Source organism: Bos javanicus, unplaced genomic scaffold (genome assembly GCF_032452875.1).
Source record: "Bos javanicus breed banteng unplaced genomic scaffold, ARS-OSU_banteng_1.0 tig00004450_1, whole genome shotgun sequence".
Lineage (NCBI taxonomy): Eukaryota > Metazoa > Chordata > Mammalia > Artiodactyla > Bovidae > Bos > Bos javanicus.
In genome coordinates, this window is record NW_026893918.1 from 266203 (window position 1) to 274630 (window position 8428).

General features: G+C 40.5%; 1 pseudogene; it reads left to right on the forward strand.

The window, feature by feature from the left end:
- The window catches only part of LOC133244033 (adhesion G protein-coupled receptor E2-like), a 50078-nt pseudogene extending 49167 nt beyond the window's left edge, over nucleotides 1-911 (forward strand).
- The last annotated feature ends 7517 nt before the right edge of the window (nucleotides 912-8428 follow it).

An 8428-nucleotide genomic window follows, 5' to 3' on the forward strand; every position in this document is an offset into this window, starting at 1 on the left:
TTGACTCCCTGTCAGGACTCATCCCATCCTCACTCCTCTCAGGTGAGCTGACTCAGAGCATGCTTTGCAGGTCCGTGAGCAATACAGGAAGTGGTTGAAAAGAATCAGGAAAACCAAAGCCGAGTCTGAGAAGTACACGCTCTCCAGCAGGACCATGTCTGAAGGTTGCAAACACAGTGAGGTAAGATCATGAACTGCCCCCAGAGCACTTCACTAACCAATTCATTGATCAGCACATGCCTAGCACACTGGACAGCTGCGTATGAGCTGTTGCTATCTCTTTGGTGCACAGATAAGTACATAATCTACATAATAGGATGGCTTACCCTTTGTTTACTGTTTGACTCATGCTCAAGTGGCATTGGTGGTAAAAAATCTGCCTGTCAATGCAGAAGATGCCAGATACCTGGGTTTGAACCCTGAATCAGGAAGATCCCCTAGGTAGAAAATGGCAGTGAACTCCAGTATTCTTGCCTGGAAAATTCCATGGACAAAGGAGCCTGGCAGGTACAGTCCATTGGGTTGCACACAATCGGACACTACTGAGCATGCACGCGTATGCGTGTGTGCACACACACAAACACACTAACCATTAGCAGTGGTCTCAGTTTGTTTACAAAATGTATTTCACTTGTATTCCTTTGGGGAACTGTGTCCATCTTGACTCATATCAGTATTCTTATTGAAAACTTACTATGTGCCATGCATGGTCAACTAAATAAGCAACTATCAATGATCTGAAATGGTGAGGTACATTCTATTCAGAGTCACATTATCCTACCATTTTGCTGTACACCTGTCTCTATGTAACACTCAGCAGCACCCCTCAAAAATGCAGAAAATGGGGGGAGATTATGTACTTATCTGTGCACCAAAGAGAAAGGTGTTAGCTGGAATTTTAGCCTTTCTTAACAAGACTGCCTGATATTGGGGGCACTCTCTGTGCTATGCTGTGCTATGCTGTGCTGTGCTGTGCTGTGCTGTGCTGTGCTGTGCTCCGTCGCTTCAGTCATGTCTGATTCCGTGCTTTCCTGTGGACTGTAGCACGCCAGGATCCTCTGTCCATGGGATTCTCCAGCAAGAATACTGGAGTGGGTTGTCATGCACTCCTCCGGGGGATCTTCCCAATCCAGGGATCAAATGCAGGTCTCCTGCACAGCAGACAGATTCTTTACCCCTGAGACACTGGGAAAGCCCCTTGGTTCCCTCTACCCACCACAGAACCGAAAAAGATAAGCAGTAGTGACACAAGATAATTCATGGCAGTGATGACCAAGAAACAACACTTACTGGTTTAGACTTACAAACTTATTTTCCTTTTATTTTCTGACCTCTTCCCTCTTCTATTTAATGCCTTCAATCTTCCATCTCACTGAAAGGAAACTACTATTTGCCTGGAAGCCCTTCTGCATTTCTCACGTTACCTGTCCCCCCAACTTCCATGAGCACTGCTTCCACCATTGAATCTTCTACCACTTTGCCCTTTCTCAACAAATGTTCTCAGCACTTATTTCACAAAGAAAATCAACCTTGTCGTGATGATACTTTGTGAACTCTATGCCATAAAAAATATCAGTGTGCATCCTCTTGTATCATTGAGACAATGAACCTTCTCCTCTCTGAAGACAATTATTCCACCTATGCTTTGAATACAATTATTAATGCTTATCAATTTTCCTTATATTCTTTTTCACACATATTCTCTCATCCTCTCTTCCCCTTACCCTTCTTCCCTCACGCTTTCCTCTCATTTTCAACAGTATTTTCCCCATAACCATGGATACATGTTTGGTTCTCTTCTGTCTTACAAACATATACTACTTGGCCATCTTCTAGCTACCAGCCAAGAGTTGACATTTCTGTCTTTATTTCCCTGCCTTAAACTCATGCCTTCAGCCTACCGGGGTCCAGCCCTGGTTGGATCCAGGGATTCCCTCTGGAGGACAGCGTTGGTGAAAGAATAGCAAAAGGGGAGAGACAAAGGCTTGATCTAACTGATTTACCCAGAAAGCCAATAAAACTTGTGACATCAGGTTTGCACTGACCACGGAGGCCACAGGCGCCCTCTCATATCATGGAAAGTGCCTCACCTTAGGCACCTTCTCGAGTGGGTCTTAGAAGCATGGGCAAATAAGTGGTCTCAGAGGGCCCCCACGCTCCAAGTTAGTTATCCTGAAGGAAGAACAGAGAAGAAAACGAGAGAAAAGGAAACAAGAAAGATGACACAGAAAGACCAAGCCTGATGAGCAAGGCCCACAACTTTATTTTCCAAAGTAGCTTTTATACCTTACGTTGTGCATAGAAGATAATAGGGGGTAGAGAGTCATGCAAGGTCAGCAGTCCTTGACCCTTATCGAAGCCAGGCTTTCTTTCTGCAAACTTATCATATGCAAAGGCTTTAGGTGATTTATATCATCTTCTGGCCAGGAGGCCTGTTAACATTTTATGACCCTTTCTTCTGAATAATGGTTAGTCAATCAGAAAACTTATTTTCTCTAAAGGTGATTATTCTAAAGTCAGGTGCCACCCTCCAAAAGCATTAGATAAAGTTGCATTCCTATAGGGCAAAAGAGTGGTGGGCTATAACAATAAAAGAATTAACTCAAGGGTCCAAGGTTATTAACACCAAGGTTACTACTTATTTTCCCTATATACCAACTATATCAATTAATATACTCCCAAGGACACAATACAGGGGATGTGGAAACTTGGCAGCAAGTATTGGCTCAACAATAAAACCCTCCACCAGTGCTATTCTAATAATTTCTTAACTCTCCGAGAAGCTCTGCATTGTTAGAATATCTTAAGCTTCCTGTGCCTCTCATGGTTGGGAGGCTGTGAACAATCACATGTATAGCTGCAGGAATCTGAACAAACCTGTTAGGCAAGCTAAAAAGTCATCAGAGGGGTTTGAATTGGAACACACCTATTATACCTTGGAGACTTATTAACTAGAGCTTTAAGTTGATTTTCTTCAGAGAAAGGTGGTCGGGGATAGCCCCCCGTTAATGTCAGAAAAGTTGATGAAAGTCGTGAAATAGTAAAACAGACAGATTTTGGTTTTGGGGTAGATGCTCAGGCAGGTCCAGGCGGCCTCTCGAGTCCTGATTCGCCTTTGCATGTCAGGTCCGCTCCGCATGACCTTTGTCATGGGTGGGAACTCCCGTGCTGGCTCCCATGCAAATTATAGTTTCTTTCCCCTATAGTTCACCAAAACAAATACCTCTTAGATTTACAATGATCTCCATCTCCCAGAAAGTCTTTCACAATTTCTGATCATTCTCTGCTGTTTTCTCATAAAACACTCCATCCTTATCCTCACTAGATTCTACCTATATATTCCTTTTTGTCTTTCTTCCATTCTCTCTTGCTAATCTCTGTCTCCTTTGTAGTTCCATACAAGTGATTGGTTCCAGAACAACTTTAATTCCTGTTTTATTCTTTTCTCCTAGACAACATTTATTCCTTAGATTCAGTCACAATAGCTGCAAACGGTGACCATTAGTTTCTTTATCTCTTACTTCTCCTCTTAAATCTAAAGGAGTATGGAGTATTTGACATTTTTGGTATCTCAAAGTCTTCATCAACTCAGCTTTCCAATTTAAGGCTTGCAATCTTTACCCTAATCCAGTTCTTTCTCATGGTGCCCTTCTCATTCTTCATGATACCACATTCATCCTTTGGCACAAACTTGGATCCTGAAAGTTACTCTCAACAGCTATCTTATTACCATCACAACATACCACCTTTGATCTTTTTGTTCTTATCTTTTCAATATGTCCACAATCTCTCCTGCTATCTCAACTTCCATCACCTCCTCCTTAGCCAGGCTGCCAGCTTGCCTAAACACCTGCTATGCTCACCTCACTGATTATTCTTTCCATCCTTGTCACCTCCCAATACATCCATTAACCAGAAATCAGAAAGATCTTTTCAAAACACAAATAAAATCATTGCACTCTTTGGTAAAAACAGTACATATAGGGTCAAAACCAAGAGCCATACATCAGTGAGAATTTGTTTGATTCATCTCCTGCTTTCCTCTCCAGCTTCATATACCATGTACTCACCATTATTCCAGCCACATCAAATTTCTTTCAGTTTTGAAAATTCAGTGTGCCTCTTTGGGACAAAGGCTTTGCACATATTACTTCTCTTTAAAACACTCTTTTTTATTCCTTGACTCAAAACTATGTACTCCTTCAGACATATCTCTATATGTCAATTCATCCATGAAGCCTGTACCTGCTCAGATTAGATCAGATACTTCCATGTTTCTCTCCAATAGCCCCTAGAGAGTTTTGTCAGTCAATTTGCTCTTGATTTTCTCTATTTGATTAATATCTGTCTCCTTCTAGATTTACCATCTGCAGGCACCATTTTGCTTTTCCTGTCTGTTATATCTTCAATATTTCACACAGTGCCAGACATGTAGAACTACTCAATGCATAATTGCTACATGATTGGTTAAGAAGGGGCAGAAACTGTCTTATTCATCAATCTCTCTCTCCAGTGTTTAACATTTTCCAAATGATCAGAAATTACTTACTAAACAAAAATGAATGAATGAATAACTGATCATTAAGGGGGTAAAATATCAGACAAAATTATTGATTATTTTATGGTGCCTCTTTCCTTTGGAAATATCAAGGTAATCTCTCTCCTACTATATTTTTTTTATTATTAACCATCCTGTCTACCAATTAAAACCAAGTATTTCCTTATGATCCCAGAGCATTGTGTAGATCCTAGTTCCCAGGCTGAAACAAATCTGAAATGAAATATTAGCTCAACCAAGTGTTTGCTGTGTGAGCTAGGTCAAATTGCTTTTCAAATTGTTTCAAAATTGTGAAACATTTAAACTCTCAGTTGCCTCATTTGTCTCCTCCCTCCAAATTAAGACAATTTTCTTAGATTAACTCAATCAGAACTAACCACATGCTTCCCTTTGCAGACTCTAAGTGGGTCAAGTCTTGGTGGGAGGGGCTGAACTTCCTCCTCACACTAAATTCTGATTCAGCCAAGGTTGCAGAGTGTAACCTAGTGGGAGTTAATGTGGCTTCCCTCATACAATTGATGCTGTCCACATGGGGAGGACCCCACAGATCTAAGAGATTCAATGACTTGCTCTACCACAGCCCTGTCCCACTCATGGATTACACTCATTCAGAGAGAATAGAACAAATAACTCATGAGTCTCTGCTTAAGGGAATGCTAACGGTGTGTGACTCTCCATGTTCTTGAGTCAACTCAGCCTCAGCAAAGGCATAACCCTGTCCCTGGGAGACACAGAACATAATCTGAGCTTCCCTCACTTTAGAATCCAAGAAAACTTGCACTTCCATAGTGTAGTTTCCTACCGTTGCTGTAACAGGTTACCACACACTTGTTGCTAAAAACAAACAAATTCATCCTACAGATCTAGATGTCAAAAGTTCAAAATGGATCTTATGGAACTAAAATCAAAATGTCTGTGTCCCTTCTGGAGACTTTAGGGAAATACACATTTCTTCACCTTTTTTTAACTTCTTGGTGCTGCCTGAATTCCATGGTTACTGGCCTCGTAATTCACTCAATCTTCAAAGTCTGTTTAGTGTAGCTTTTCAGATCAGTCAGCTCACCTCTATCCTCCTCCTCCTTCTTTCCCTTCTTCTTCTCCTCCTCTTTCATCTCTCTCTCTCTCTCTCTCTCTCTTTCTCACCTCCAACATTATATCTTTTCCCATGTCTTACTCTCTTACTTCCCTCTCTCCTTTATGAAGACCCAGATCAGTACATTGGCTCATCAGCGTAATCCAGGATAAATTTTCCACCTCAAGATCATAAAAGTTCATTTTTCCATGTAAGCTCATATATTTGCAGCTTCCAGAGTTAAGATGTTGACATCTTTGTGGGACCATTATTCTGCTAGCACATCTATTGTACATTGGTTTGATTTGTAGTTCAGTTCAGTTGCTCAGTCATGTCCAGCACTTGCAGCCCCATGGACTGCAGCACGCCAGGCCTCCCTGTCCATCACCAATTCCTGGAGTTTACTCAAACTCATCTCCATTGAGTCAGTGATGCCATCGAACCATCTCATCCTCTGTCATCCCCTTCTCCTCCTGTCTTCAATCTTTCCCAGCATCAGGGTCTTTTCCAATGAGTCAGCTCCTCACATCAGGTGGCCAAAGTACTGGAGTTTTGGCTTCAACATCAGTCCCTCAGATGAACACTTAGGACTGATCTCCTTTAGGATGGACTAGTTGGATCTCCTTGCTGTCCAAGGGACTCTCAAGAGTCTTCTCCAACACCACAGTTCAAAAGCATCAATTCTTTGGCACTCAGCTTTCTTTATAGTCCAACTCTCACATGCATACATGACTACTGCAAAAACCATAGCTTTGACTACACGGACCTTTGTTGGCAAAGTAATGTCTCTGCTTTTTAATATGCTGTGTAGGTTGGTTGAAACTTTCCTTCCAAGGAGTAAGCATCTTTTAATCTCATGATTTATAGTAGAAATACTGAAATCTTCTTCATATTAAATATATATATATATATATATACATACATATGAATAAATATTTGCCACTGCTCCCTACTTCCTGCAGAGATGATATACATAGTGAAGAAACGAAATTTATTTTCTCTATAGAGAAACACAGTAATGGCATCAGATAGCCATTGAAGGATTCTAAACTTCAGGTAATCTGGTCAGCTATTTCTACTATGTATGGGCAAAGGACCAAACAAATCCATGGCTTAATGAAATTACATCTTCTACTTTCTCCTAAAATTTGGTGTCTCTTGTGCTTAAAAGTGGACAAGGCAATGGCAACCCACTCCAGTACTCTTGCCTGGAAAATCCCATGGATGGAGGGGCCTGGTGGGCTGCAGTCAATGGGGTCGGTAGGAGTCGGACATGACTGAGTGACTTCACTTTATTTTTTCACTTTCATGCATTGGAGAAGGAAATGGTAACCCACTCCAGTGTTCTTGCCTGGAGAATCCCAGGGATGGGGGAGCCTGGTGGGCTGCCATCTATGGGGTCGCACAGAGTCGGACACGACTGAAGTGACTTAGCAGTAGCAGCAGTGCTTAAAAGTTAGGGATATCTTTCTTTCATCCTGGAATTTTCTTCTATGGCTTCCTGTCATCTTGTTCAAGAAAAACAAAATTTATCTGTGTTCCATTGTGCATAATTTCCTGGAGCACAATATTTGAAACCTTCTTGAGTAAAGTTGCCCATCCCAAACACCAGAAATTTCCCTGAGCTTTCTATAGACCTAGGAATAAATAACTCATACTGGGGATGGTAAGAATTGCCCAAAAGGACTTCAGTGGTTTTTCCTTTACATCTCAGGCAATTAACAACAGATAACATTTCTAGATTTTTATCAACTTTCAAACTGCCATTTTATGACTCCATGAAGAAAACGTTTCCTAAACTCTGATTAGAGGAATCAAGACATACATTTAGAAACAGATAGATTTTTTTTGAAGGACATTTAACTGTTATTATATTCTTTAACTTCAGGGTTAGGAAACATAGGGAGATGGGACTTCTGAGAAAGACCAGGCTCAACCAAATTTCATCCAGTCTGATAGGTATTTTGATCTTATCCTGACAAGTCCATCTGACAAGGAGATTTTTTTAACTAAAGGCTTCTTAAATGTCTTTTCTTTTTTTCAAAGAAAATATTTATCTTTCTATGGTCTCATGTATCGTTTCTAAAATATTACCTTTCCAAGTTACTTTAAAAGATCTTTGATTTTTCACAGAGCTAGGACAAATAATTTCACAATTTGTATGGAAACATAACAAACTTTGAGTAGCCAAAATAATCTTGAGAAAGAAGAATGGAACTGGAGGAATCAACCTTTCTGACCTCAGACTATGCTACAAAGCTACAGTCATCAAGACAGTATGGGACTGGCACAAAGACAGAAATATAGATCAATGGAATAAAATAGAAAGCCCAGAGATAAATCCATTCACCTATGGACACCTTATCTTTGACTAAGGAGGCAAAAATATATAATGGAGAAAAGACAATCTCTTTAACAAGTGGTGTTGGGAAAACTGGCTGACCACCCATACAAGAATGAAACTAGAGCACTTTCTAACACCGGGCACAAAAATAAACTCAAAATGGATTAAAGATCTAAACATAAGGCCAGAAATTATAAAACTCTTAGAAGAAAATATAGGTAGAACAGTCTCTGACAGAAATCACGGCAGGATCCTCTATGACCCACCTCCCAGAGTAAAGGAAATAAAAACAAAATAAACAAATTGGGCCTAATTAAACTTAAAAACTTTCACACAATGAAGGAAACTATAAACAAGGTGAAAAGGCAGCCTTCAGAATGGGAGAAAATAATAGCAAATGAAGCAACTGACAACAAAGAATTGAACTCCAAAATATACAAACAGCTCATGCAGC